The sequence below is a fragment of the Dunckerocampus dactyliophorus genome, chromosome 11, assembly GCF_027744805.1.
Source record: "Dunckerocampus dactyliophorus isolate RoL2022-P2 chromosome 11, RoL_Ddac_1.1, whole genome shotgun sequence".
NCBI classification, from domain to species: Eukaryota; Metazoa; Chordata; class Actinopteri; order Syngnathiformes; family Syngnathidae; genus Dunckerocampus; species Dunckerocampus dactyliophorus.
The window spans coordinates 13,669,717-13,696,343 of record NC_072829.1 but is presented as its reverse complement, the minus strand read 5'-3'; the positions used below and the strand labels follow the sequence as shown (position 1 = coordinate 13,696,343).

Genomic DNA, 26,627 nt, shown 5'->3' with positions numbered 1-26,627 from the left:
TAGAGAATTGCTTTATCGTGTATCTGGCATGCAAGTCAGAGTAATGCCAAGTGAGGAGGAAGGGGGAAAAAAATCTGAAAATATATGTTTTTCACAATGATTTCATTTTGACTGTGGATTATGTCTTTCATTCCATTATTTACGTGGTATTGTGTTGGGAACAAAATGCTGAAAACGGTCGATGAGGCACGCACAACATAGATTTGATTGCATTTGTCTTTGCAAAGCCAGCGAGGCAAGGTGGGTGTGCATATTTTACACAGAGCAAGTGATTTATGTGCATGCCCAACAAGGTTTGCATTTGTTTAGTCAAAGGAAAATTTCTAAAAAGGAACAGAAATAGGTTACGTTCACACTGCAGGTCAATTCCGATTTCTTTGCTCTGTGTTTTTGGTGATGTCCCTTCCTGTGAGGATCGACTAAAAGAAGCTCTGCACCAATCTCAAAGTGTTGAACTATTTTGGCATATTTTCTGCCCAAAGATGTTGACTGTCATTGCAGATCTGTTAACTGCCAGCACTAGCCTGCATACCGTCTAGCACAGGGGTGGGCAAACCTTTGGACTCGCGGGCCGCATTGGCCGGGGGGCCAGACTATATATTTGATACATGCATTTTACACTTCTAACAGTCCACCTGGAATTATAGTGTCACACAATCTGCTATATGTATGTGCTTGTGTCCCTTTTTTCAGGAGCATTTTAACATGAGACCACATCAAATAACAACTGAATTTTTTAAAAGTACTTGAATAAAGGATGTGATATTCAATGTGAACTATCAACGCTAAAACATTGACTGTTAAATAGTATGTGAAGGTACCTTTTTACTTCCCAGACAGTGCAGTGGGTAGGTTAAGTTGTGTGTCATATATTTTTTGACTTGTGTTTGTTTGGCACCATGGGTGAGGTATTTGTTTGGATCGCTGCATGTGAAATGCCACTTAAACATTGAAAAGGATGGCTCAGATTGACTGACTCTTGCATGTCATGTTGCCAGCTTGGGTCAAACATGCATCCCACCTGAGATGTGTGAAACCCTGGTGAGCAACTTCAGTCATGGTCCCAAAATTTGGGAGTTAAATTTTGTGCTTCAGTAACTTTGCTGTTTGCGTGAAACTGGACGGTCATTGGATGAATGCTGGGCTTTGTCCCGCCCCATGGTGTCTATGGGGGTAGTGGGTTGGCCCAGACGCTTGGCTTCTGCATGATAATTGGATGATCTGTCTGAGGCAGAATCCCTTTTTGATTGGCAGTGAAATGAGCGAATCAGCGATATTAAAGTACGGTATAAACCTCCACCGGAGCATTTCCAAGCTGACTTTACCGATCCCCAGCGACTGGTGTTGTCTTTGGCGACTCTCTTCTGTCACTCTGCGGTTTCTTTCACTCACACTCACACTCACAGCTGGTCACAAAGTAGCCTTCCACAGCTGCTTCAGCTGCTAGCAAGCTGCACATCATGGCAGATACTACAATTTACATATAAATAAATAAACATTAATGTTGTAGGCCGGAAAAAAAATGAGCTGCGTGAATTTTCTCCAGGTACTTCGGCTTCCTCCCACGATATGCATGTTAGGTTAATTGGAGACTCTAAATTATCCATAGTTGTGAATGTTTTTTGTATATACTGTATGTGCCCTGTGACTGTGACCGTCACCATTGTCACACGCAGTATCTTTTTTTTTTGATGAAAGGTAAAATGCAGTAAACGCACAGGAAACTATTTCAATCAGAGGGTGACAGGACAGAAGGGCAAAATACATACATACATACAAAATACAATAGGGGTGTTATTTCATGTTTAAAGGGCTCTAATAATGTTAAAAAACACATTTAGAAGGTCATAAACGGGCTTTCTTCTCTAACTCTGAACATTTTTAAATAAGGATTTCTACTTCCCAGAAATTCACTTATAGTTGTCCCTCGTTTTTACCAGTTAACGGGTTCCGACCCGACCGCGATAAACAAATTTCCCTGATATAGGATTCAATGTTAAGAAATTGAATATTTTCATAGTTAGAGCATAGGAAACCTGTATATGACTTTCTAAATATGTTTTTTTTTAACATTATTAGAGGCCTGTAGACATGAAATAATACGCCTATGGTCACTTATCCTAATATTCACTGTTTACAACACATTGCGCTCTTATGCTGCAGGGACTTGAGGCGGTCTAGGAAGCTAGCGAGCTAACAAGCGAGCAAGCTAACGAGTTAGCTTTAAATTTATTTCTTTTAAACTTAAAAAGCCAAAACCTTACCCCTTCCACACGAAATGGGAGGAGAACTTTTTTCACTATATCTTGTCGGACATGCCATGGCTGACTTCATGCAGTGTTAAGGTAATGTAATTTAAGGCAATGTCTCAATGTTTGTGTCATTACTGCCGCTCAGTGACCAGAATACTACATATTATTTGTATTTCAATATGTTTTGACTAATATTAGACCATAGTCTACCACAAAACAACAATCATTTATGAATTAATTACGAAAAAGCGCAATATAGCAAGTGAGCAATAATCAAATCTCGATGTTGTGAGGTACAACTGTATTATGGTCCAGTCTGTAACCAGTAAACCGCGATAAACAAGAGATGACTGCAATTGGAAAGTGGCTGCGGGTGTGCCTCGTTGCTCCGCCCCACACCGGACGTAGGGGAATCTGGAAGGATGAAAGAGGAAGAAGGAGGAAAGACAAAAATAAACCAATAGAGGGAACAGATACAAAATAAAAGTAACGGAAGGCGGAAAAATGGAACGTGACAAAAGGATTGTTTGACCCCCCCTTCTGATATATTAGTTTAACCTCCTGCACATTATAGTATTGGGGGAAACAAGTCAATATCACTAAACAACTTTGATTTGTTTATTACTATATTCACTCCACATTCACGCCACGTAAATTCTTCTACTTCTCAGCCAAGACTGCGGTAAATCTGCCCCCCCCCCAGCCCCACTCTCCACCTCTCTTGGGTGGAAAGTCAGAGTGAGAATGCTGTGTGCAAGTGTACAGCATAAAAAGTGCCTTAGGAAAAGAGACCGCAACGACAACCATGCCACTAAATGAATAATGCTCTCGTTTATTTGACTTCCTGACATTTCTGTCTCGTGAATATGCAAAATAATTCACTAATTCAAAAACTAATAATCCACCAACCTGCACTTAAATGTTAAACAAGATATTTACACGCAGAAAAAATGCCTGTGTTAAAAAAATGCCTGCTGTCGTGACTTGTTTCGGAAGTGTGACTTGCTGCCATAATGGGGCTAATTAACTCATTCAATAGCAAAGACGTATTTATAGGTTTTTATAAACCCGAACGCCCAGTTTTGATGTAAAACAACCCTTTTTTGTGTTGTTTATGTTGTGGTATAGTTGTTTAGATATTTTCGCTGTCACAAAAGCAAAAAAAAAATGTGTGTCAAAGTGAAAGTTATGCTTGAAATGTATCTTTTCACAAAGAGCTGTTTTTCTTGCTTTTCTTGTTGGGAACTGATATTTTCCTGAAACGTACCTACAGTATGTTCTACTGCTGATTATTAAAGAACATAAAAAGGTAGAAACTAACTTTTTTTTCTGATGAAAGACGAGAGTCTAATCTTTCTTTTGGTATGTTCCATGATTATGTAGCCATAGAACACTCTGTGTGTGCCTGTTTGCCTTGAAAAATCTGTCAAAATCATCTAAAATGGCCGGTACTGAAGGGGTTGTCTTTTGAAAAATGGCTGGGATTGAATGACTTAATACACTTTCAAATACTTGTTGAAGCACTAACAAACCAAACAAACTGTTACACCCACGGTGTAAGAAGGAGAGGTTCCGCAGGTCCTTCATACCGACCGCTGTCAGGCTCTACAACACCTGCACCACCTGAACCATGTTGTAGACACTATGCTTTCTTTACACTGTTCTCTTTACTTGTCTTGCTGCTGTAACAAGTAAATTTCCCTGCTGTGGGATAAATAAAGTACATACAATACAATACAATACAAACAGCAAGTTAACACTGAAAGGTCAAATGCTGTTCACTTGGTTTTCTTTGGGATTGGATGAATAAAGAACAAGTGATGTATGGCAGAAATTACATCACTGCTGTTAAGGCGTTCAGACCAGCTGTCAGATCAGATGTGTTGTGTGTTCATCCAAGGCGCACTGGTCCGAAAATGTGATTTCATACGAAATAAAAATTGCACACACAATCAAGACTCTTCTTTGTATTTTGCAAACATCAACTGTTGGAACAGTTTCTTGAAATGGCGCATCTTGGTGCTTTGTTTGAGTTCCTGACTCAGTTTGTTCCATAATTTACAGTAATTCCGCATACTGAAATGCTGTGGGTTTTTCGGGTTGTCCTCGCGTATAAGTGTTTCAAGTTTAGTTTTTCCCTGAGATCATAGTAGTTGTAGAAAAGTATTGTATGACAATTTTGGGTAGCAAGTTGTTTGCTTTATGCATAATTTTAGTTGTTTGACACTGTACTACTTGTACAATTCTATCTATCAACTATCTGTACAATTTTAATATTTGTGATTTCAGAAATGAAGGATTTGTATGTTCTCATTATGGATTATCCTAACTGATCTTTTCTGCAGTACATTTAGCAAGCAAAGATTGTGTTTATAGTTAATACCCCATATCTCCACACAATAAGTTAGATATGGTAATACCAGAGAGCAGTAAAGAGCATGGAGTGATTTTTGGTCAAAGACAAATTTTGCTTTATTGAATATTGAAGTATTTCTTGACATCCTATGTAGTATATTTTTTATGTGAGATTTCCAGCTCATTTTTTCATCTATTATTGCAGATAAATGTATTACACACAATGACTTTCAACAGCCTGTGTAATGTATTTAATGTAATGTATTCATGTACAGTAAGTGTGACATCATTATTTTTGCTAGTCCCGCAATACAATACATAGATATGTCATATGTGAGTCACTTTCAGTACCGATGCATCCTGAAAGGTTCAGGCGTGCATGAGCTGGGAGGTCCTTGTGACCGACGGCCTTGCTATGAGGAAAAGCCAGCCTTTTTTTTGTTTTTTTTTTAACTTTACTGAAATACACAAAGAGCAGTGCCGGTTAGAGCTAGATTTACAAACAAGTCAAATGCAAAATATTTCTATGCTCTATTCCGGGATGCTGGAGAGAGGGGTACGATATTTAGTTGAACCTCGGCTACAGGAGAAGGCGGTGCAATGTGTTTTTCGTCCTGGTCGCGGAATACTGGACCAGCTGTACACCCTTGCAGGGCTACTGGAGGGTAAATGGGAGTTTGCCCAACCTGTCTACATGCGCTTTGTAGACTTGGAAAAGGCATTGGATGCGTTTTTTGAATGCCGTATATTTGTATTTTACTTAATTTAGATATTTTTATGATTGAAAATGCTTCATTTAGGCAAAAAAACATACAGTTTGCTTAAAAATTCATATTTGCTGACTAATAATAGGCCTATTCTACCACGAAACAGCATGATTTATCGATTACGTGGCAAAGGATCACTGCAATGTTAATAGAAAATGCCCAGGACATGTGGACCACACTAACACTAAACTTTGCTGTCAGGTTTGCGGCTTGCCCGTGGGCTTGATACCCGAGGCGTAAATGTATCAAATTAGCAGGGGATCAATACTTATTTTCCTCACTCTATGTGATTAAAAAAAATAACTAAACATCAACACTCTTTTCCATGGGATGTATTCTGCAGGGTTCCACTCCTGAACGGGAAAGCTTCTTTTCATTTCCCTCTTGTCAAACTCATCCCTCTACTGTCTTTTATATCTGGTGACAACTGATCCCAATCATCAGTGGGTGTCTTTACATCCTGTCATTTCACTGGAACATCATTTATTTCCCTGTCTTTCCTTACTTTCCTCCTGTCTACCTCTTTAAACCCAGCTTGTTATATTATTGAATGGAGTAAACTGCTGTGTTTTATGTTTGCTGGGCACACATGAAAAAACCTCTTTCACTCAGGATTAGGATTTTTATTCTGACCAGTAGACAAGTATCCATTACGGATAATGCATTTTTCCCGTGTACGAGCCTGAAACGAGTACAGCTAGTTGTTATCCGTAATCGTGATGACGGAAAATCCTCATTATTTATTCACTGTTCACGCTCTGTGATTGGCCAGTCGACACAGCGACCGACCCTCCCAAGACATGAACACAAATGAACAGCAACGTAGCATATCAGCTATCAGCAGTACATTAAACACATTCAAACAGCATGCTAACAATTTAATGAATTGGTTGCAATGCTGACGAGGCTAACTTTGCTCAGCCGTTAGCGACCAGCTCGGCGGTTGGATGCTTAATCCACAAAACACATACAATATCACGGTGCAAACAGCGTCTAGCGTTGAATGAATGACAAATAACCAGGTTACTCACATTTATAGACGCACATTGTTAGTTGAACATCAAAAACAAGGTCCATGTTACGACAAAAACTCCCAAAGCGCTGCGGCTGCCCTGGTGCATTCATGTACCCATCTCTCATCGTAATTGATAGCTATGTTTAATCAAATGTTAACTTAAAGGAACGAAAGAGAATGGGCACTATTAAAACAGTCTTTTGTACAATTTGTAGTGTTTTTTTACATACTGTCATTTCCAGTTTACACGCAAGTGTGATTTAAACAACAATAGCTACTAAAAAAATGACATGCAGCTCGCAGGCAAGTGGTACTATTTGAGCTATCTTTAGAACAGGCTGGCGAGCGACTCATGGTCTTTAGGGGCTAAATAAACTAAATGTTTATTTAGTTTGTTTAGAGTTGGAAATACATATATGGTGTTTGAACTGCACTGCTGTTGTGTTCAGGTCTGAATAAAGTTATAAACGAGCGTCAGTCTCTGTGGGGAGCTACACTGTGCCGCTGTCTGTCGTCATAACAGAGAGCGGTGTCTTGGCGTGATGCGTATGCGTTAAATACACAAGAACAAATTAGACAGCACACATATAGCTGAACAATAAACAATAAAAATAGCAACTTCTGATGAATCAATGTCAATTTCAGATTTAAAATAATGTACCGATTTAATCCCCACACATTTCCGGTTAAACCACACCCACTTCCGGTCTATACCCCCCTCCCCCATTCAGGGTACAGATACGGATACAGATAATTTCGATGTGTGAACAGATACAGATAGAGGTGTACTCGCTCATCCCTAATTTTTACATATCCATCTATAACAAAGCACTATACAAATCACTTTTTAAAGAACTTTTAGGAATACAGTATTTTCCTACATACAAAATTCATATCGAAGGATGTCGTAGTGGATTTAAAACAAAGTTTCTTCTCTCACTTAATGAGCTTTGAGGGTTTTTTTCCCTTCCTGTGTTAAAGCAGTTCAAGCGGTACCTTTCGTTATTTATTCATTTCAAAAGGTCAGATGAAAACCAAAACCAATTTTATCATAAGAATTAATGTAAATCCAATTAATCCGTTATAGACACTAACATGAATTACCAAAAAACACATTTTATATAGAATAATTAGAGTTTTACATGTAGAGAACAATGCAAAATAATTAGAAATGACCAATGAAATGGACAAATTAACATTTTACAGAATTTTTACCTTTATTAAAGACTGTGTTTCTCTTCTTTTTTTATCAAATTGGTGAGACTCGCAGCTTCCTTTGGTCCTTTGGAGAGTTATTTAGCAGTCATAGTCAATAAAAAATGCAGTTAGTGAGTTAGCAATGTGTAGAGTGCTTTGTTTGCGCACTCCATTTTGCGGAATGCTACAGTACAGGGTACCCGGACAGTTTGTTATGTGCAATACTGTACAATAACCGAGATGGTGTACGAAAACCGGGTACAAATTGTCATCGAAAACTGAATCATACGGAAACTCTGACTTTTGAAAACTGAGGTTTGACTGCATTGAGATTTTTTGACCCAAAATGGCTTTTATGGACTGCATTACTTAACAGTGCAAGGAAGGGAATTATTTAAAGCAAGGGTGCTCACACTTTTTTGACCTGAAAGCTACTTTTAAAATGATCAAGACCCAAAGATCTACCTCTACTATAAATATAGAAAATATATATACTGTATTTACTATATTTATTTAAAAAATGAGTAATTATTTATGTACGTTATACATGTACATAAGGGGTGCACACACAAGTTACAAGTCAAAATGATCTACTTCTTTCTATAAAACATATAACATATATAAAATCTAACCGGGGGCCGCACAAAACCGCATCAGCAGGTTTTTATAATGTAGCAGCTAGCACTTTAGCACTCAAACACTATATCTCCCCAACTCATGGTGATTCTGTCAAGTATACATGGGTTTATGCCTATTGTTTTACTCTTTTTTTCATATTATTCATTATTTTCTTCATTTATTCAAATGTTCTTTTTATTTTTACCGGACTTAACATCAACCAGCCCTCAGGGACTAAAGATGGAAATTAGCCACTGTCTATAGTCTAAAGTTTTGATGGATATGCGCTGTCCCGGTCTTTCTTAAACAAATAAATCTCCAAATATATTCAATCTGTCATCATCCTATTATTCAACTGTTCATGATACAGATTATATAGATGTGCCACACAATCATGTTCCAATGATGAGGTCAGAAACAGGTGCCATTGATTTGATTCTTGGGTGGATTTTCTTTCACCTTCCTTATGCAACAACTATCCGTAACATTCAGGTAACACACGATATGCACTAATGGGATCTCACACTGAAACCCTTGGAATGACCATAATGCTTAGTTTCAGTTGCACTGTCAGAGAGGTATTCATTTTAAGAATATGGTTATTATGCCGGTGGTAGTTTGCGGTGTATCTTAAAAAACAGCATCCATGGTTGGAAGAAAGACAAACCTCAATGTTGACACTGTTTCTCCCTACTTGACTCCTCCACATTTAATGAATATCTTTCACCAGTCTCCACCGAACATGACATATGACCATCCATAATTTACCATGATTTGAGAACACATTTCTGGGATTTACAGTAGCTGAGAAGCTGTTTTTACGGTCATAAATCCAATTTAAAAACTCCAGCCTCCCGAGCTGCTGATGCCTTCTGAATTACTTTTGGACTTTACTTTTCCAATTTTTCCAATATGTGCTGTTTGGGAACCATAAAGTACCTGACTTTAATTAGAGACAAAGTTGGAACTATCATTTTCCAATAGAGACGTCCCTCGCTACTTGGCGCTTCAAATTGTCTGTATCACGGTTTAAAAAAAAAATAATAATAAATAAATCATTGCTATTTTGTGGTTGACTATGGCCTTATTATTAGTTGAAAAATATGCATATTTAAGCAAATGTCACCTATTTTTTGCCTAAATTAAGCATTTTCAAACATAAAAATGGCAAATTGAATAAAATACAAATGTAAGGCATTCAGAAGACGCACTCAAAGATGTGATCATATGTTGGCTTCTACACTGGTCACAAGGTGTCAGTAATGTTACATTGTTGAAAGTACTGTACTGAGCAGAAAATACTCTCCCAATGATAATGTGTGAATCTATATTATGTCTTATTTATTTCTTATATGTCTTCTTTTATGTTATGATTTCTACTATAAATTGGGTAATACGAGTGGAATGGTAACTACTGTATATGGGTGTTATTTCATGTCTAGAGGGCTTTAATATTGTTAAAAAAAAATGTATTTAGAAGGTCGTAAACAGGTTTTCTATAACCTAACCTCGAAAATTAGAAGTTAAGGACTCCTACTTGGTGTAAATTCATTTATCACGGTCAGGTCTGGAACCAATTTACCTATATGTATAAACTACTGATATAGAAAACAAAGACGATGAAGGTCAGAGTAGACACTCACGGCTATTTGAATCAAGTGATAAGCATGTGGAGGACTTGTTTGGAGACAAGAGGCATCATAGCAAGTCAATGTGACTAATTTATGTCGTAGCAGAAATGCAAATGTACCGTATTTTCCGGACTATAAGTCACACTTTTTTTCATGATTTGGCAGGTCCTGCAACTTGTACTCCGGAGCAACCAATATACGTTTTTTTTCACACTGATAGCTACAAAAGGGCGCTCTAGGCTTGTGTGTCAGTATCTGCTAATTCTATCACTCCTGTACCATTGAAAATTTACAACGTAAACATCAACTTATAAAGACAATTGAGGCCCTGTCCACACGAATACGGCTAATTTAAAACTCCATATTTTTCGATGCATTTCGGCCTCTCATCCACATGCATACGGAGGTTTTTGTCCTTAAAAGCTGAGCTTTTGGAAAACTCCGGCCAGGGTGATGATTTTTTTTAAACTCCGGCTTCAGTGTATTCGTATCGATGGCGAACACGGAGCTTTTGGCCTGTTGCTGACAAAGCTGGTTTGAATCGGTTGAAAAATGAGTGTTAGGTGTCAAAAAAACGGCAGAATAAGAACGATAATAAAAACACGCATTCACAGAAGAAGTAGTTTTACATGCAGAAAACATGATGAAATAATTATACACGATAAACAAAATGGATAAATGAACATTTAACATCACTAGTTTGTGTAACATTTTCATTTAGGTTTACCAAATGAATACAGCTTAGAGGACTCAATGTACCAAAGGGTACAGTTTGTTACTTGCAACATTGTGCAATAATAATCGAGGCAGTGTACGAGAAGCAAGGCAAAATTTTCGGGAATAACTGAATCAAACTGGGGCACCAAGGTTTCATATAATAGGCTTCTTGAGACGTCATCTGTACTTCTGTGAAGAAGGTGTCGGACGTTTCGCTCCTCATCCGAAGAGCTTCGTCAGCGAACTAATAAGTGCTGGTAGCTTAGGCCTTAAATACAGTAAGAGTGGGCGGAATTGGTGTGCCAACACCCTCCTCCTATTGGTTCCTGACACTAAGCCTGGGCGGAGTAGTGGTATAATCCTATCCTGCTATTAACACCTCCGATAAAAGCGAAGTGTCGCTCCCTGAATTGGGTATGAACGACTCTGATACTGGTGTTGGCACACCAATTCCGCCCACTCTTACTGTATTTAAGGCCTAAGCTACCAGCACTTATTAGTTCGCTGACGAAGCTCTTCGGATGAGGAGTGAAACGTCTGACACCTTCTTCACAGAACTACAGATGACGTCTCAAGAAGCCTTTTCCTCGATGGACAACTCCTGTACGACTGAGAGCCTACACCGACGTTTCATATAATAGTACTGTATTTTCCAGACTATAAGTTGCTCATTTGTCAAAAGATGTGTCATGACGATCAAAAAAACATATCACACTGGACTATGAGTGGCATTAAGCTGTATTCATGATGGACCTATCACCAGAGCAAGCATTTTTTTTAGGAGTGTGATGGCGCTGCGCCTATCAACAAGCCAGAAGGAGAGAGTTATGCCTGTGAATATTCTCATTCATCCAGGTCACTGTATTCTCAGGGCATTGAATCGATCACAACTGAACTGTTCAGGTTGTCTTAGAAGACGTTTGGGCTCTCACCCAAGCAGGCTTCATCAATTCATGGTCAATGACTAGATGGGACACACACCAGTCAGACTAGATAGGAAAGCTTTAGTTTTAAAACTTGGTGCAAGGTTCAGTCTACTGTATTTATCCTCTAAAGGAGGAGGCATGTCCAGACAGGAATGGTTGGCTCTTCAGTGGTGTTAAATGACGAACGTTGGGAAATACTGGACTGGGGCCTCTGCTCGCCAACGATGGTCGTTTGGGTGGTATCACCTTCTTTTAGCATCCTGTTCAGATTTAATGATGGTCATGGACCCACCTGAAACCAAGGTGACTGTGCCTTCTTTATTTGTTACAGGCTACTTGATTGAATCTTTTAGGAAGGGATGAAAGGACAGCATTGTCCATCCATCCATCCATTCATTTTCTTCCGCTTATCCAGATCCGGGTAGTCGGGGCAGAAGTCTCAGTAGGGAAGTCCAGACTTCCTGATCCATGGCCACCTCTTCCAGTTCCAAGTTTCAAGCATTTATCAAAAAATAATAACTACAGTAAATAAACTAAAGCATTTTAATGTAAAAGTTACAATTGAGATTTCAGTGAACAGTGCCCTGCTGCCATGAAACATACCAAAATTTGATATTTTCTGGCAACAAAATAGCAACTTGAATTTTTGCTTGCTATGTCATGCTTTTCCTACCCCTTTGGTACCCTTATCATATATTTTTATATATAAGTTGCACCTGACTAATAAGTTAGGACGAGCCAAAGTATGAAAAAAGTGTGACTTATAGTCTGAAAAATATGTTTATCTATGTTTGGAACCAGAACTGGACATCTCTGGCTGGAGGTGCTCAATGTTTTATGCAGGAGACTTTAATGAAATCTGCTCGGGATATGTGTACAATCAAAATAAATACATTGGGGAATACAAAGGTTTGTTTTTTAATCAGCGAAGTTTTCCTCTAATTAACAACTTTGAGGGTGGATTTTGAGCTGAGTCATTAGTCTTTTATCTTTTCTACATTGAGACCACCTTAGAAATATTCCATCTTATTTTAAAACAGCATAGTGTTTGCGCTTGTAAAAAAAAAAAAAAAAAAAAAAAATATATATATATATATATATTATTTATTTAAAATTGTAATAAAAATTAATTTTACCAAAATAACGTCCATTAAATATACAAGTGTAACAGTGGGGTTCTTTTAATGGTTTTTGTCCCATATAATTCAAATTCGACATCAGCTTTTTAGCTTTTCTTGTGACTGTCAACATCATCAAACATCTGTTGATGTAGATCAAAACAAGATGAAATCAGAACAGCTGGTGGGCTGGCATGTCAAAGCATCCTCTTAATCTGACGGAGCACTGCTATGATGTGTGGTATTATTAAAAGCTTTGAAAATAAGGTCGTAGCTTGGTATATCATCGTCACAGAGGTCTTGAAAATGTGATAATATGCCCCCTTCCTGAAATGACTCTATTTTGGTGACAACAGTGTAAAACAGAGTAAAACATAATTTATGATTCTATTATTAAAAGCAGCATTGACAGGTCCTTCAGCAGGGTCATGCAGGTTCTATTAGCTCATTGGATGGTAAACAAGATGCTGGAGCAGCTTCTGAGCAGTAGTTTAACCTTAAGGGTCTCACTCGATCTATTGAGATGGGTGGGGAATCATCTGAAAGCCTAGACTTCTATAGAACATGTATGCAGCTTAAAGTCACACCAAGAAAGAACATAAAAGCTGTTCAATATGATTAAAAAAATCAATATTATCAAAATATTTGGAAAAAAGGTAGTTATTTTGAGATCATTTTACCCTAAATGATCCATTGTAGGCAGACTGCTGGCATAACTAGGCATGATCTGGTTACGGTTTTCAAGGTATACCACAGGTTGTAAAAGTCACAATTTCAAAACCACAAAAATTTTCCGTCATTCCGTTCCTGATGTATGAGAGAAAGTGGAGGTCCAGCGTGGCGACTACGTCAAAATACTTTGTCACGTCCTGTGTTATTCCTGGGCTGTGTGGGCAAAAGTTGGGCATAGATACAGTAAATACGAAACAATCACATGAGGCGAAAATGGAAGAAAAACTTGGTGAATATCTTAACTATATTGTGGGTCACAACATAAGCAAATTAATCAAAACTCAGCAAATACACAAACCAACAACTCCAACACCCTTGTGGACAAGTTATGACCTGTACATTCACCACTATGAAATAATAACATAACTTAACATTTTTTTATTATTATTATTTATGTTGTGACCCTCTTGAGCTACTTACTTGTATTTTACTTTGTTTTTGTTTTTCTTTTTTACGAAAAAATATTTATCGTGTTGTGACTTGATTTGCAGGATTAGCCATAGTAGACCACATTAAGAACAGCACTTTATTTATTATTAATTTAGAAAGAATTCAGTTATTTTTTTTTATTTTAAATACATATGTTCCACTTCCATTGTCGTCTATTATATTGTTTTAAAATGTTTCGACTTGACGTTTTTTCTGTTCTTTTCAATAAAGATATTTCAAAATAACACATTTTAGAGCTTTAACTATAATACTGTGAAACTGTATTATACCAACCAACAGAATCTCATACCAGGTCTTGCTTAGCTATAACACTTAATAGGGACGCTACGATCGATCGGTTACCGACCAGTATCGGCTAATTTCAGGGAAACATCACGTGATCGGCATATGCTGATAAATTCCCCCTTGTAGTGTCTTGCCCTAACTAACGTCTTGGGCAGCGTCCTCCTCCCCCTTTCCTTCACAGTGCGCAGGCATGCCAAAATAAAATTAACCATGTCTGCCGTGTGGAACTTACTTAACTGCCAACACGTGCCACAAAAAATATCTTGCGGGGGTAGCACGTCAAAAAGCTTTAATTTAATATAGCATTTGAAGAACAAACACTTGAAGGAGTATAGTGAGCTTTCGAGGCTCACGGTGTGATCATCAGTCAAACAGCAGCTAACACAGCCATGTGGACAACTCTCCTATATGTGCGTGACAGTCAGACGGCTAAGCAAATAACCCGAAAAATGATTGAATTCATCAGATGAGATGACCAGCCTTTCTCAGCGGTAAAAATCTTTGAAAGTCTGAAAACAGGGCAGAGCATTGAATGAACAATTTCAATTCAACTTCCTGCAATTCGACTTTGAATTGCAATTCTGCTTCCTGTTTGCAAACTAGGGATGTGAACGATAAATCGATGCAACCGGATAGCTAGTTTGAGCAGGGAACGATTTCGATGCCTGGAAGAAACTTCCTGTTTCGATAACAATCAGCCATAAATCTTTAGATTAATGGATTGTGGAGACATGCAACGGGTATCGCGAGAGAAGCAATCTTTTGCTCGTGTCTTATAAAAAACACGAGAGGATTGTCGCGCATGCTCCATAACTTGCCAAGGCTGTAAACGAGAATGCTAACCGTCGGCTCGCTAGCTAGCTACCAGGGCGCAGCGAGTCCCGACTAGCTCCGAGCGCGCCGGACGGCCAGCTAGCTAGACTGACCTGTCTCACGACGGTCTAATCCCGCTGACGTTTGGAACGTTTTTGGATTAATTTCAAATAAGGTGCAAACTTGACCAAACAGACCAACAGAGGCGAGTATAGTAACTTTTTTGCTTTGTAAGTTGATTACTTTGAAATGTTGCCTCAGGAGTGTTGAACACACTATGCTCATTCTGAAATGCTGTAGTATTACCATTGTTATGACATTTTGAATATGGGATTGTTTACTTTTCTAAGATAAAACAGCATTTTCATTTCACCGGTGTGACAAATACTTCTATTTACTCGTCAGTGCTTGGAAGAGATGTGTCATTATGTGAAGAGATTTGCACTTTTTATTTATTGTGTATTATTAATTGGGCTGAAGGTGAAGACGTGTGTTTTTTCATTGATATATTTTATATAGATAGATCGATAGATAGATCGATAGATAGATAGATTATTGTCATTGTGCACAGTATACGACAAAACTTAGTTTGGTGGTTCAACTTCCATTTCTAGCAACTTAAAGACATGTTAAAATTGTTCCAAATGTTCCAAATCCAAATTTAACAGGTATAAAAATATAGATATAAAATATAGAATGTAAAATATTGATCCCATCAAATAAAAATAATAGCAAGCATTTTTTTTCTGTGTCAATATATATATTTGAACGTGTTGCTCAGACGCAATGCAACGCATTATGGGAAACCTGTAAAATGTTGTCTTTTTCTTTATTTTAAAGTCACGTTGGGACATGTTTCTATAGTTGTGAGGTATAACGTTTGAGTGTTATTTGCTGTCTGATGAGTTTAATGTTGTTTGTAAGGCAGCATTTACAGTAAAATGCACCTACACCTTTCCTTTTGTAGCTCCAGCTGTGTTGCCTCCAAAGATGCCAGTGCCTTTGCCATGGGAGTTGATGTTTCTGTTACCAGAGATTACTAAGCCCACAGAAGAAACCCCAGAGCCTGCCCCAGGTAAGCTATTTATCTTTCTGTGTGACTGCACCTGATATTAAGCAACATAGTATACATGTAATTTTGTGTGTCATTTTAGAGACTTTATGCCCTCCTGGGAGTCCTGCAGCTGCCACTCCATCTACATCAGAGCCACAATCTGAACAGAGACCCACAGTAAGTAACACATATCAGTACAGTGTGTTATTTTACAAGGACATGTCTTTATATTTCCAAGTGGGCCAGCCGTCAGTACAGCCCAAAGCTGACATCAACAGGCCTTCACCTTCGCAATTTCTGCCCTACGACCAGGAGGTCAATAAGTGGAACTGCACCCACCAACAGAAAATATGGATGAAGCTTGAGTTGGAGTCCATGTGTCCTGCCCAGCGAACAACTCATGAAAACCTTCTCCCTTTGGCGCTTACCTCCTCAGCCTGAGCTGGTCAACAGTATCCATGATCTGCCATCCCCAGGTATTTTCATCTTCATCACTTTTTCATGTGGAAGCCAGAGAATGACTACTTGATGGGTCAGCTGAAAAACAACCCTGCTGTTCACTGGTGACTGTTCTCAGCTCAACTCCAGCAGAGACAATGGTTTCTTTGTTAGTGTCTCTCAGAATATCACCCTCTGTACAGCTCCTTCGCACAGATCCTGTCAGCTTCATTCTCTGTGGTGGACCAGGAAGACCTGCAGAGACCCCAGGATGCTTATGTCTTCTGTGGCATCCAGCCTGCGAATCCCACCAAGCAGTGCATTCGTAAGCACTGCAGTGTGAAAATTCCTCAGCCAGGGGAGCTTATTCAGAGAGGAGGGTGGCATACTGTACCGCCATGAAGGAACATTCCAACTTAAACATGTGCCAGGTGAGCGTGCGGTAGTCCCCATCTGGATTACCATCAGGCGAAGAGGGTGACGGGCACGCAGGAACTATCAGCATCTGATGGACCTGAAGCAGCCATGGTTGTGTTTCCCACCTGTTTTTGACCCTGCACTGATGCGCTCCCTGAATGTGGTGTCCAGATGAGAACTCGGACAAGAGAAGTACCCCCTTCTTCTTCTGGCAGCTGAAGACACTGGTGAGAGGTTTGGCCTGGAGTACACGGAGACAGACTGTCGTCTGGTCCCTTTAGACTGGGACAAACAAACACAAGAATGATCCTGGCCACAGGTCACAAGTGCGCCTTCTCCAGGCATCCTGTTTGATCAAGGGTCAGAGCCATGAAATATATATTTCATTCTTTTTTATTTGCCTAGAGCCTACATCTCTATTGTTGCAGATCAAGCCTGTACAACCGGCACTGTACCAGGGAATACTGGAGGGAGGGTCTTTGTGTTGGACCACAACCACTGGCCCACTCAAATGATGCTCTGCTTAATAAACACCGTGGGCAGAAGGACATGATCAAGCTTGTGGATCAGGAGTAAGGCACTCTTGTCCACAACTCCTGCAGAGATGCAGGAGCATGCTCCAACCAACTACAAAATTACACATTTCTCAATACATATAACACATCAGCAATTTCACAAGGTTGCCCAGTGGTATTTTAGAACCCCAAAGCAGACAAACACAAAAGGTACAAAAATCCATAAGTTTAATAACAAAAAGAACACTTACCGTGAGTATAAGCAGGGAAGAACAAGAACAAAAAGCAACTGTGACATAAGGTCACAGCGAAAACACAAAAACAAAATAAAAACAAAAGAATGGGAAAAGCCCAAAAACATCATCTAAAGCACAAGGTAGCGAGTAGGGATGAGCGAATACTGTCACGTTCCGCAGGACAGGAGCTAGCGCCTCCTGTCGTGCGCTCTTATTTTGGCGGGCTGTACTTCCTGCTGGGTGGAAGCGGCGGCCGCTTTACTCCTGATTGCCGCGCAGCTGCGGACAATTATTAGTGGCTGTTAAAAGGCCAGCGCCGTCGTACGTGCGGCGCTGGTTCATTGTTGATGTTGCCATTGTTCCTTGTCTCCGTATCGGTCTGCTTCCGGATTCCGCCGCAGCTCTTTCCTCGGCCGAGAGTAAGACCTCTTCCACCGCAGCTCTTCCTCCTCCGGCCAAGAGCAAACTCTCATCCGCCACGGCTCCTCCTCCTCCGGCCGAGAGCAAGCCTTCGTCCTCTGCGGCTCCTCCTTCTCCTTCGGCCGAGAGCAAGCCTTCGTCCGCCGCAGCTCCTCCTCCTCCTCCTCCTCCTCCAGCCGAGAGCAAGCCGTCACCTAGACCCGGCCGCTGCACTCGCCTCCCACTCCGCTGCCGCAGACCCGGCCGCTTCACTCGCCTCCCACAGAGTTACGTCATCTGTCACGTTCGCCGGCTGCAGCGTCGCCACCTAACACCTTCTCGCCAGGTGGGGGGTGGATGCTGGTCCGGCTTAACTGTTCGTCCCGTGGTGGGGGTTGTGCAAGACTGGCGACCCTCTGCCGATCCTCCCTCCACCCGCCCTGGACTTCTCGGACTTTTGGAACGTCTGGCATCCGTTCCATGGGTGGGGGCTACTGTCACGTTCCACAGGACAGGAGCAAGCGCCTCCTGTCGTGCGCTCTTATTTTGGTGGGCTCTACTTCCTGCCGGACAGCTGTGGACAATTATTAATGGCTGTTAAAAGGTCACTACGTATGACAGCGCTGGTTCATTGTTGATGTTGTCATTGTTCCTCGTCTCCGTATCGGTGCTGTCACCTGAAAGGTACTTAACTGGACTACCTGAACCCTGTATTCACAGAGCCTTTTGCTCTGTCGCCTTTTGTTTATTCCTGCACCTGTGCAATTAAAATACTTTTATTTGCACTCCACCACCTCTTCTCTACATTCTGGGGGTCAAGCTTCCAACAGCTCAGCCCAACACTAACAAGTACACCACTATCTGTATCTACATCTATTCACCCATCTAAATGATTTGTATCGTTGTCTGTACTCGGAATGGGCGGGGCATAAACCGGAAGTGGGTGTAATCTAGCCAGAAATGGGTGGAGCTTAAATCACTACATTATTTTAAGTCAGAAATTGACATGGATTGATCAGAAGTTGCTATATTTATTGTTTATTATTCAGCTATACGTGTACTGTGTATGTGTGTTATAAAGGAAACAGGAAAATTGCAAACCAGTTGCATAGTGCAGGTAGTCCATTGTGTGGCCCGGAGGCCATTTTCAGCTCAGAGCAAAATTGTATTATTAGTGGCATATTCTTAAAAGTTCAATTAATTATTCATGAGTATTTGTCTTACGCATACTGTATTTTAGGTCTGGGCATATTTGTGTTGCCCTGGTGCACCTTAGCTTTACTCAGGTACCATTTTGTGATGTCAATGATTCAATGCATCACGTCTTTTCCTGAAAGAGACAGTGATGAATGGAAGAATGTGGGCCTTTTTTGTACACGCATGCTATTCTTAAGTCCTAAATTCAAAGAGTGTTTCCGGCAAAAAATACACTTATAAAAGACTGTTTAGCTGGTTTCTCATAGTTGTGTTGTCTAGTCATTTTTCTGTGTGAGTGTGTAACTGCAGTAATCCCTATCCTCCAGGGAGTCACTTTGGGTAAGTATAACAGAGAATTAATGGCGGCAACTAATTTATTAAATTAATTACGTTAAAATTTTTAGCGTCAATAACACATGTGCATCATGTCAAGAGCCACGTCACTCTGTTATGATGGCTGACAGAGCTAAAAATAGCAACCCCATATAGTCACACAGAGTCATAGTTTTCTTATTTTGCACAATGTTTATATTTGGAAAGCCTTGTTGCATTTGAGAATGCATCGGCATCACAATAAAATTAGGAATGATGTGTTAATTCCATGACAGGAGATATGTGATGTTTACACATATCGGTATCGATATCGGTTGATAACGGAATTGGAAATTGAGAGTTGGACAATATCAATATATTGGATATCGGCAAAAAAAGCCAATATTAGACATCTGTAGTTATTATAGCTTTTGTGATCACATCAGATGTTAATATTAATTGGGACAATTGAAGCTTCATAGAGATTTTGACACACAGCAGTCCCCAACCCTTTAGCTTTTTTTAACCCACGGACCGGCTCGTTCTTTATGGTATTTGAGGTAAATGGTGGTCACAGCAGATACTGACAAGTTTTTGGACCAACCCCAATACTTTTAAACTACACATCTTGGAGTGGCCTTTTGCTGTGGCCAATCTAAGCCACAGCTGTGCAATAATCATGCTGTCTCATCAGCATCTTGATATGCCACACCTGTAAAGTGGATAGATTATGCATCATAAATGATGAATCCTCACTAACACAGATTTAGTCAAATTTGTGATCAAGATTTGATAGCAATAAACCTTTTGTGTTCATAAAAGAAGTTTTAGATCTTTGATTTCAGCTCATCAAAAATTATAGTCTCAGTCTGTGTGTGGGTATTTATTTATTTATTGCTTGATTTTATTTAACTCATTGTCTATGTAGCTTGTGCAGCACTTTGTTCAACCCTTGTTCCTTCTAAATGTGCTATATACAGTAAATAAAGTTTGACTTGGCTTGACTCGTGAAAAATGTGAGCAGAAACAAAAGTATTGTGTTTATATTTTTGTTGAGTGTACATCAATGTATCTTCCTGACAGCCAACATATGAATCTGTGTCGTCCTTAGGACATATTTATTTATTTTGTTAGAGTTACAGATTTGGGGAAATAGCCCTGTTCTGAGAGCATTGCCTTCCAGCAAGGACGGAATGGCACGTAGTAGCACGCCACCAATCTCGTACTCCCGGAGCACCCCACATAGGACACCGTGAGGGACATGGTTGAATGCCTTTTCCACAAAGCACAGGTAGACCGGTTGAGAAAACTCCCAAGTACTCTCCAGTACCCTTGCGAGGGTGTAGAGCTGGTCCAGTGTTCCGCGACCAGGACGAAAACCACATTGCACCTCCTGTACGGTCGTACCCTTCTCTCCAGAACCCTGGGAGGCTGAGGAGTGTGATCCCCTATAGTTGAAACACAGCCTCCGGTCACCCTTCTTGAAAAGGGGGACCACCACCCTGGTCTACCAGTCCAGAGGTACTGTTCACGACTTCCACACAATGTTGAAGAGACATGTCAGTCAAGACAGTCCCTCAGCATCTAGAGCCTTGAGGAATTCAGGGCGAAACTCGTCCACCCCCGGAGCTTTGCCACTGGCGAGCGTTTTGACTACCCCAGATACCTCAGCCACGTTGATGGAACTGTCCACCGTCCGACTATATCCTCAGTCGAGGTCAGGAGGCCCCCGTCCCCACTGTAAACAGCGTGGACCGGGCACTGCTTACCCTGAGGTGCCAGACAGTTTGCCAGAACCTCTTCGAGGCCGACCGAAAGTCATGCTCCATGGCCTCACCTCAGCTGCTGCCAAAAATATGCATGTTAGGTTAATTGGCAACTTTAAATTGTCCATAGGTATAAATGTGAGTGTGAATGGTTGTCTATATGTGCCCTGCGATTGGTTGGCAACCAGTCCAGGTTGTGCCTTGCCTCTCGGCCAAAGCCAGCTGAGATAGGCTCCAGCATACCACCGCGACCCACGTGAGGATTAAGCGGCATAAAAAAAGAATGAATGTATTTGTATTAATTATGATGAAAGGAGATCTATTTATACGCATTTTCGGGCCTTTGTATATACTTCTGGACTGCTTTTGAGCACACAATAAGCCGCACAGAAAGCTTTCTAGATCTTCCAGACTCTGTACCTCTTCCTGCAGTGTTTCCTTGGGTTTCCTGCCTCCCACCCAAACGATCTGTGTAATTTATTCCACCCCCCGCTCTCCTCCAGGCACGCCTCCCGCCACATTCTAGGATGCTGCACAGACAACTGCTATTCTCTGATTACTTACACAAAATAAACAGTTATTACACTAATAAATTGTTACTTACAGCTTGCTCTTCTGGCTCTTCAACACGACCAAGTAACATTGGAAAGGCGTTAGACTTCAGCAACAGTTTGGCAGAAAGTCCAGCTTCGTATTGGCCCATGTTCACAAAACAGTTCTGTGTGAAGTGCCTTTGGCAGATGAGCATATTTTTCTCTTGCTGACCGGGAATCAGCAACTCCAAACACTTCTGTCTAATGTTTGCCTCTTTAGGCACACCCAAACAAACATTTCCTGGGAGCCATTGCTAACACGATGAACAGAGCAAAGCAGAGCGTGGGGAGGGCAGGCCTACAGCTTGTGCCTGGGCATGCCCATTTAAGGAAGGGTTGCGTTAACATCAGTGGAACTCGGTGTAAAAAAAAAAACAAAAAAAAACTCTATAAAACAGCGTGCAGGGCCTTCCAAAACTGCTTTCAGGGCTCACTTCCAAATGCGCAAACCTCTGGGGTGACTGACGCGTTGGCATCGTTTAACACAAGAATATGACATTGTAACAACATTTATAGGTCAGAAAAGAGGAAAAGCATAATAGGTTAAGAATTGTGAGCACTGGGACCCCACAGGGTTGTGTGCTGAGTCTGCTCCTCAACACGCTCATCACCTATGATTACGTGGCCTCCCAGAACAACACCAGTATCATTACATTTGCGGATGATGCTACAGTCACTGGTGGGGTTGAAACATCATACAGAAGAGAGGTGGCGGACCTCATGACTTGGTGTCATGATAACAATCTCAATCTCAATACAGATAAGACCAAAGAGATGATCATCGACCCAAGAACAAGGGAAAAAGAGCTAAAGATAAACCCCTGTTTATTGATTACACTGAGTTGGAGAGGGTGAAAACTTTCAAGTTTCTTGGCACATACATCAGCGAGGACCTCACCTGGTCTCACAACACCCAACAAATTGTCAAGAAGTCCCAAAGGAGACTGTACTTCCTGAGAAGACTGAGGAAATTTGGCATGTCCACCAAAATCCTTAGTTGCTTCTATAGCTGCAGATCAAAAGTGTCCTTACCGCCTCTATCATTGTTTGGTACGGTAACTGTACAACACGTGATAGGAAGGCACTCCAGCGGGTGATGAAGACCTCACAGCACATTGTTGGGGCAGCCCTCCCCTCACTGCAAGACATTCATAAATCTAGAGTCCTACAAAGAACAAACAACCTCATCAAGGACAGCACACATCCACAACACTCATTATTCACACTCCTACCATCAGGCAGACGCTACAGGAGTTTGAAGTCCCGGACCACAAGACTGGCGAACAGCTTTTACCCACAGGCCATCAGGCTTCTCAACGAAGCACTCGTACAGCAGCTCACCTTACCAACAAACTGGACTGGTCCGTCAACACCCACGCCCCGTACAAGAAGGGCCAGAGTCGCCTCCACCTGCTGAGGAGACTGAGGTCCTTTGGTGTGTGCAGGACTCTCTTATGGACCTTCTATGACTCTGTGGTGGCCTCAGCCATCTTCTATGCTGTGGGCTGCTGGAGAGGGGGCAGCACGGACAGGGACAGGAGCAGGATAAATAGACTGATCAGGAGAGCGAGCTCTGTCCTGGACGGTCCTTTGGACTCCGTGGAGGAAGTGGGGGAGAGAAGGATGTTGGCTAAGCTGACATCCATCATGGACAACACCTCTCTCCCGCTACATGACACTGTTGTTTCCCTGGGCAGCTCCTTCAGCAGCAGACTGTTACACCCACGGTGTAAGAAGGAGAGGTTCCGCAGGTCCTTCATTCCGACCGCTATCAGGCTCTACAACACCTGAACCAATCTGTATTCACTATGTCACTATGCATTCTTTACTTGTATATCTTGCTTGCTGCTGTAACAGGTGAATTTCCCTGCTGTGGGATTAATAAGGTACTACTACTACTACATGCCGCTCGCAACACACGCACACACTTATAACACTGAACATATTATTGTTGCTCTTAATTTATTGGTATTAATGTTTCTTATGTTCTTATTCATTTTCTTGTGTTTTCTTTCTTTTTTTGTGAGAATGAACAAAATGAGAATTTCATTGCATAGTATAACTACCTGTTTTACTGTGCATATGACAATAAAACTCTTGAATTGAATCTTGAATCTTGAAGGTCCCCTTTAATCTAAATGAATCCACAGTGACCATGCAATTATAATTTAACATTTTTTAAATCATATCTTCTGTTGACAACATATGCAAGCTGTGTAATATTATGTTATATCTGAAAAGAAGGTTTTTCATCAATATGACATTATGATTTAACATTTAACATCTAAGTAAAGTTTGAATATTAGTTGTTTTTTTAATGATGTCAATATGAGTGATAGTAATAATAACGATAGCCAGTTTAAATGTCAAAACTTGTATTCTGGACTGTTGAAAGTGAACACGTTGCCATGCTAAGGAGCACACTGAAACATTCATCAGTCGGCTTTCGCAGATGGGCAGCCATGTTGCAAAAAATGAATGAATAAGTATTTGTTTGAAAGCATTTTGATTTAGCTGCTCATTGATTTCTCACAAAATGTCATCATCCAGTGTCATGTTAACGAACTGCAGTGAAGCAAGTAAATTCATTTCCACTGCACACAATACCGAAGCGAACGTTCCACACTTATACTGTATATACAGGTATATGGGTACACTGTGTCTATGTGATAATTAGAAAATGTATTTATTATTCACAAGTGCAATGCAAATAACACATGCATTTGCATCTCTACTTGTATTCCAGCTAGTGAGCCAGCATCACATCAGATTCACTGTGGTTAAGTGATGCAAGGCTCCACCTATACATTAATCTCTGCATATGTTATGGATCTGTCACTCTAGTTGAGAGATTGGGTCTAAAACGGCAGGCTTACCCCTTTGAAAGCCTCAGCACTTCAATCAAACCCTTGTCAGTGAGTAAGTGGGCTTGTATGTGAGTATGTCTCTGTGTATGGGTCTGTGTGTTTGGAACATAAAGAAAGATAGAATGTGTGTGTGGGTGTCTGTAATGAGGTGTAAGTAAGTGTCTTTCAAGAGACTCCTAACAGTAGAGTGTGCACTCCATATATCTAAGAACTGGTAAAGCTTTGAAGATGAGTCTTTTTAACTTTTCCCAATGAGGGCATGTACTGTATGTACACAAAAAACTATTACATTCACTCCATAGTAGGTGAGCTGGAATCAAAGCAGCGCATATACACAAAGAAATAACAACTGAAAGTTTTGAATGTCTGTTTTTAACTGGGGTTTTAGCTATGAGCCGCATTCTCTATTGGGGTCTCCATGCAATGTGTGAGCAAATAAAAGTCAATAGCGCAAAATAGGTAAATAAAAGAAAAAACTACCATATAAGTAGCACTTTTTTTCATAGTTTGGCTGGTCCCATTACTTAGGCTGTATCCCAGTTGAACCCCTTAGCCGAGTGGTTCCCAAACTTTTACAGTCGCGTACCCCTTCAGACATTTGACCTGAGGCGATGTACACCCTACTCCTGCATACTTAAAAACATAAACCTTTTCAGCTTAATTAACTTTAAATATTGAACATAATTAATTGATCAATTAATTTTTAAAGTAATTCCGGGTCAAAATGTGTATTTTGGATAGTCACATCTTGATAAAGTTTCATATGAGCACTGATAAATAGACAAGTAATCATCCTATATATCTTTTAGTCCAGTCTGATGTTGGAATCCTTCAGTTTGAATGGCTTGAATTTGAGCTTCTGCAAAGTCTGCAAATTAATTTAATACCAAATTGCAGGGAAAGTTTAACAATCATGATAAAGCAGTATCTGAAGTACAAAAATACCTACAACCAATGATAACCAAACTGGGACCTTTTTCATACTCTGAAATTAGAGGAGTCCACAGACACTATCGCAGAATATATTAAGATGTACCCGAATAATAAATCTTATATTTTTAAGGAAATTAAGGAGTGTGTCGTACAGAGAAAAATAGCTTTTAAGAATGGGGACCTACTAAGCATAAAGAACTTAAATCACAAATTAAGGACAGCTGGGAGGAAGGAGAAGGAGAAATTTGAATCACACTGCTCAGGTATGGACACAAAAAGTAAACAAAAAAAAGTATGGGACTCTATGAAAACTATGACTAACATGACGCCAGCAAAGAAGTGTATCAGTTTGACAAATGAGGAGGAAAAGGCTAATGAGCTGTCGATTTGTCAATTTGAGCCGGATACTCGTTTTAGACGAGTATTCATTACGGATAATGCATTTTTTCGGAGTACGAACATGAAACAAGTCCAGCTCGTCATTATCTGTAACTATGGTGAAGGAAAGTCTTCATTGGGTAACTACTTATGTATTTACTCTTCACACTGATTGGCCAGTCACACACAGCAACCGCCCCTCCCGAGACAGACTCGCTACAGCCAGAGAGAGAAGCCATGCCTGTCACTCTTTCACAAACAGACACAATACAGATAGTGACTCTCTGCTTGCTTGGCTCGACTCCAGCTCAAATTCTCTATTTTGCTTTATTTTGGTTTGTATAATATTTAAAGTTAGTTGGTAGACTTGTTTCGTTACGTACGCAGTGCATTTGACAAAACAGAGTTAAAAACGGCTTGTGTCGCGTTGGTCACCGGCTCCACTCCGGACAGGTTTTTTTTAACGTTTTTCCTCAGCTCAGCTCATATCTAAAGTTACTTGGTAAACTTGTTCCATTACGTATGCGGTGCATTTGACAAGACAGAGCTGTAAACGGCTCCTGTTGCATCTATCACTGCCGGTGTTTTGTTTTGGTTTTTTTTGTCTGCTTGCTTCTAATTTGGCTGGTGATATAAAGTCAGCTGC

General features: G+C 40.4%; 1 long non-coding RNA gene across 1 annotated transcript in view; it reads left to right on the top strand.

The window, feature by feature from the left end:
- LOC129189431 (uncharacterized) overlaps positions 1-25,370 on the top strand; it is a 46,950-nt gene extending 21,580 nt beyond the window's left edge. The window contains exons 2-3 of the long non-coding RNA XR_008572800.1: positions 15,844-15,951; positions 16,031-25,370. This is a non-coding gene — a long non-coding RNA (uncharacterized LOC129189431). The remainder of the gene's footprint in view (positions 1-15,843; positions 15,952-16,030) is intronic.
- Positions 25,371-26,627: the final 1,257 nt, after the last annotated feature.